General features: G+C 37.0%; 1 non-coding gene across 1 annotated transcript; it reads left to right on the top strand.

Moving 5' to 3' along the window:
- Positions 1–4,586: 4,586 nt before the first annotated feature.
- Positions 4,587–4,694, top strand: LOC111827592. Its single transcript, XR_002831219.1, has one exon. It is a non-coding gene; the product is annotated as a U6 spliceosomal RNA (small nuclear RNA).
- Positions 4,695–5,894: the final 1,200 nt, after the last annotated feature.

The following is a 5,894-nucleotide window of genomic DNA, read 5'->3' as shown; positions in this document are numbered from 1 at the left end:
ACGGGTGGCATTCTTTTCCCTTTTTCTTAATATACAAGTCAGAATGTCCATTTAAAAGAATCTTCTCTTAAGGCGACAGTGAGAAAATTTAGGAAACAACCAGACATGAGGAAATGATTTTGACCATCTAATAAATATGGGTCTAGTCTCTAAGGGAAACAGATGACTCCAATGTTGAGACTTTTGAGTCAGGTAGGTGAGCAGTTGACCCGTGGCAGAGCAGTGCGGACGATGTCTGTGGGCCATCATACTTCCTACCCTGCTAAATAAACACAGTCCTGGAGGTAGGGAGAGCAAAAAAGAGGGACTATTCAACATAGGAGAGGTGAACCCGAATTTTGAAAACGGAACCTTATTATTATTTTTAATTTAAGAGATGAGACATTTCTGAGTACATTCTGGATCCTTTAATTAATTAATTAATCACATTTTAAAATGAAATTTATTGGGGTGACATTGGTTAATAGGATCATATAGGTTTCAAATGTACATTTTGATGACACATGATCTGCATATTGCATTATGTGCTCACCACCCAAAGTCAAACCATTTTCCTCCGTCTGAATTTGTTTTAAACCTCATTCATCTGATCCATAGTTTAGTTTTGTCTCTCAGTACTCTTGCCTTCCTGTTCCACAGGTTCAAAAGTGCATGTTATTAAAAAAAAAATAAGAAGAGTGCATGCTATTGTACCTTTAAAAGGCTCTGGGGATGTCCTCAATACCATTCTCTTTTAAAATTGTTTTCACTAACCTGGGAATATAATACGAAGGTAAATCATTCTGAAGGTGAAGTTTTGTCCACAATTTTATTACTCCCATATCTTATTTGACAAATAGTATCTTTATTGAAAAGACCAATTAACTCAGATAGAAAGTCTAAACACACCTTTAAAAAATGGTTTTATTGATTTCAGAGAGGAAGGGAGAAAGAGAGAGAGAGATAGAAACATCAATGATGAGAAAGAATCATTGATTGGCTGCTTCCTGCACGCCCCACACTGAGGTTCCAACCTGTAACCCAGGCATGTGCCCTGACCAGGAATTGAACTGTGACCTCCTGCTTCATGGGTCAATGCTCAACCACTGAGCCACACTGGCCAGGCTGCATCTTTTTTTTTTTATTGTCCTGGAAATCTGGAATTAACCTCAGGCCTGACTTAACCTAAAGCTTATTACTGAAATTCCTAATTACCATTTCAATTTTATCATTATGGACAATCTATAAATCATTTAATTTAAATTAGCTCTGTAAATGCCATTCTATTTCTATTGCAAAATCTCATTTATTAAATATTTTAAATTTCAGATGTTTGACCAGACACTTTCATATACAGTAATACCTTTTTTTTCAAGGTACCTTTCTTCAAAACTTCTATCAGAAAAATTTTGGATAGTTTGTACTGATCTTTGATATACACAGAGTATTAGCTGGCATCATCATAAATTATGGTCAAGTACTTTTGAGCCTTCACCCACTTAACAACCTTGATATAAAGCAAAGTATAATAAATTTCCCCTTGACTCTGGTGTATATTTTTACATGAATTTTATAGTCAACTTTTATTATACTAGATTTATATCAACTTTTAGGAATGTATTTATTAATAAGATATCCATTAAAAACCTTTTATACTTTAAAAACATTACCCACACTCATAATTTTACTGAAATACATAAATATAATAATTTCATTGATTTTTTTTCATGTCATAGATTTTTTTAAAGCCAATATGTATTGTTTTCTTTGGGCTTAGATTTCCTTATAATTCTCTTTGCACCCCTTATATCACCTCCTCCACCCACCTCCAGGTTAACCCATATTAATAACTTAGTATGAATCACTCCAATGAATCCATTGCACCGATAAGCAATTTTCTTTGCACTCACATAATACTGCACTTTCAAAGATACATATACAGGATTTCAAGATACCAGGATTCCTCTTTCTCCAAAAATATGATTTTCTTGATTTATCACTCAATAATATCTCTTGAAAATTTCTCTAAATCATCTGACATATCTTTTGGTTATTTACAATAGCCACATAATGTTCCGTTATATGATGTATTTCTCAGCTATTTGTCTATTGATGAACATTTATTCTGTTTCCATGTTTAAACTCTTCTGATAAATGTTGTAATAACCATTTCTGTAAGCATGCTCTCACAAACTAGCATTTATGTCTATGGGATAGATTCAAAAGGGTATTTGTAGTTAAAGGGTATTTGTAGTTTTAATTTTAATAGAGCTCCATATTGCTTTCTCTAAAGGCCGAATTACATCAAATTTCTAGTAATGCATGGGAGTCCACCTTTCCCCACATCTACCTGTAGCTCTATTCAATTTTTTTTCCTGAGCTCATAGTGAAATATGGTATCTCACTGTCACTTTAATGTGTATTTCCTGAGTACTAGTAGATTTGCACCTTTTATTAAGTAGCTATTGTCCATTGGGATTATTTTCTGTCAATTGTTTTATATTTTACCCATCCCCCCATTCAATTATGTGTGTCTGTGTGTATTTGCCACATGTGAATAAATGATAAAAGTTCTTTATATATTATAGAAAGTATCTTTGTATTTAACTGATTTTATTTTGTTCAACTTTTGGTTATTGTATTTTGGCTACATTTTTTAAGCAGCCAAATTTGGTAACTGCATAAAATGACAAAAAGACAGTAAAAATTATCTATAATATCAACATCTTTCCCCCCATTTTTTGAAATAATAAGAGTCTCTCCCTTTGACCTCTGAATCCTATGCTTCAGAAATAATTACAATAAATATTTTGGGATGTAGACTTCCAGTTTTTAATTTATGCATATAGAAATATACCTACGTCTTTATTGTGAAGAGGTGATATTATGAAATGTCAGCATTTTTTTGGCCCCTTCAATTCCTTAGTTTACCCACACCCTCATTTCTTCTAAACATACACAAGTTTATAACAGAAATGACAGGTTTGAAAAGTACTTGTCCATTTATTTTTCCTTTGACATAGGAAGAGAGATAATTACTTTTCCTGACCTGAGATTTAAACAAAAAGGATCAGAAAAGAAGTAAGATTATTAGGCTTGACTGTAGATCTTTGAGAAATTGGCCTTGAATTCTGGTTCCTTCCCTTTAGGTCAAAAACCCTTGTGAGGTGATAAAACCCTCAGACGTTTGGTGATTTGAGGACAGTGCATCAGCATCACCAGCAGAGGTGTGGGAACCACACACAAGTGGCAGTAATAGGAAGGCTCTCATCTCTCACATAAACAGCCCAGTGGTACCCGGTGGAGGGCAGCAGTGACTTAGGGAGGAAGAAGCCTCCCTGGATTGCTACTGCTTAGTGGGGCGAGGCTCTTATGGACACCGAGTTAGTGACAAAGGCCCTCCAATCAGTTTCTCAAGCAGTTGAGACCTTGGCTGCAGATACAGGAAGTCCTCAATGTCATCAGTGGGTTCTTGGAACTGCCACGGAACGATGTATAACTGATTTTATCACAGGCTAATTGATATAAACAACAGTTAAGTTCCTACAGCATCTCATTAACGTTATAACAAAACAATGTTGAATGAAACAACATTATTGGAGGGCTCACTGTATTTCTGAAGGAAATCAGAAAGAAGAAAACAACAGAGGCCAAATGATGGCCTGGGGCAGGCTCGTGTCCCTTCTCCTGAGGCAGCTTTGGCAGGTGTTTAAAGGACTGTGGTCACACAGTAGCAAGTGGATACATGAATAATAATATTGCCCCATTTAAAGCCTCTGGACTAGTGGGCATATAGAAAGAAAAAATAGAAAATTATTGAACTTCACTAGCATTCAAAGAAATTAAAATCTAAACAATGAAATATACCACTCTTCCTGGTTCAAATAGGCAGACACTGAGCAAAGATCCTATTCAATGCTTTCAAGAGCCAGCTATTATTTTATACTGCTGCTACATATCTACATTGGTATAACTTTTCTTGATGGCGATTTGAGAATATATAAAAAGAGTCTCATGTAATAATGTTATTGCTTGGAATTTAAGAAATTAATAATGAAGAAACACAAAGACTTATCTCCCCAGAGAGATTAATTACATTATTTTTCATAGCAAAAATTAGAAATAACCTAAAAGGATTATAATAATATGATATTTTCAAATTGACCCAAGACATTATTTGACAAAGGAGGCAAGAGCATATAATGGAGTCAGGACAGCCTCTCCAATAAACAGTGTTGGGAAAATTGGACAGATACATGCAAAAAAAAGAAACTCGACCACCAACCTACATCATACACAAAAATAAATTCAAAAATGGATAAAAGACTTAAATGTAAGACAAGAAATCCTAGAAGAAACCATAGGCAGCAAAATCTCAGCCCTCTCCCATAGCAACATGTTTACAGATCTATCTCCTTGTGCAAAGGAAACTAAGGAGAAAATAGACAAATGGCACTACATTAAAATAAAAAGCTTCTGCACAGCAGAAGAAACCATCAACAAAATGAAAAGGGAGCCCACTGTATGGGAGAACATATTTGGCAATGATACATCTGATAATATCCAAAATATATAAGGAATTCATACAACTTGACAAAAGGAAGATAGTGCTCACTTCAGCAGCACATATACTAAAAATTGGAATGATACAGAGAAGATTAGCATGGCCCCTGCACAAGGATGACATGCACATTTGTGAAGCATTCCATATTTAAACAACAACAACAACAAAAATAAAAGAAAGACAAACAATCCAGTTAAAAAATGGGCAAAGGGCCTAAATAGATACTTCTCCAAAAGTGACATACAGATGGCCAAGAGACATATGAAAAAATGCTCAAAGTCACTGATCATCAAAGAGATGCAAATTAAAGTGACAATGAGGTATCACCTCACACCTGTCAGAATGGTTCCATCAACAAATTAATAAATGACAAGTGTTGTTGAGGATGTGGAGAAAAGGAAACCCTAATACGCTGCTGGTGGGTATGCAGACTGGTGCAGCCATTATGGACAACAATATGGAGTTTCCTCAAAAAATTAAATATGGAACTGCCATTCGACCCAGTGATCCCACTTCTAGGAATATATCCTAAGATACCCGAAATACCAATCAGAAAGAATGTATGCACCCCTGTGTTCATAGAAGCACGGTTTACAATAGCCAAGGTCTGGAAACAGCCCAAGTGCCCATCAGTAGATGAGTGGATAAAAAAGCTGTGGTACATTTATACCATGGAATACTATACAGCAGTAAAAAAAGAAGGATTTCTTTCTTTTTGAGACAGCATGGAGGGACCTGGAGAATATTATGCTAAATGAAATAAGCCAGTCAGAGAAAGTTAAGTATCACATGATCTCACTCATATGTGGAATCTAATGAACAAAATAAACTGATGAACAAAATAGATCCAGAGACATAGAAGCATGGAACAGACTGTGGAATCTCAGAGGGAAGGCAGGGGAGGGTGGGTCCGTTGGAAAAGATTAACCAAAGACCTTATATGCATACTAGAGGCCTGGTGCATGAATTCATGCATGGTGGGGTCCCTCGGCCTGGCCAGTGATTGGGGCCATGGGAGCTGGTGGCCTGGGGCGGGGGGTGGGGGAGGGACCACGAGAGGTTGGCCGTCCCTGATCAGAGCTATTGGGGCTGGTTGGCCAGGGGGCAGGCGAGGGACCGCAGGAGGTTGGCTGGCCAGAGGGAGGGATCGCGGGAGGTTGGCTCTGGGAGCGCACTGACCACCAGGTGGCAGCTCCTGCATTGAGCGTCTGCCCCCTGGTGATCAGTGGTGTCATAGTGACAGGTCGACCAGTTGTTCATTCGTTTGGTTGTTCAGTCACTTAGGCTTTTACATATATAGATATACATAACCCATAGACACAGACAATAGGGTGGTGAAGGCCTGGGGCAG

The sequence above is a fragment of the Myotis lucifugus genome, unplaced genomic scaffold, assembly GCF_000147115.1.
Source record: "Myotis lucifugus unplaced genomic scaffold, Myoluc2.0 scaffold_189, whole genome shotgun sequence".
NCBI lineage: Eukaryota > Metazoa > Chordata > Mammalia > Chiroptera > Vespertilionidae > Myotis > Myotis lucifugus.
The sequence above is the reverse complement of the archived record's forward strand: the minus strand, read 5'-3'. Positions and strand labels throughout refer to the sequence as shown.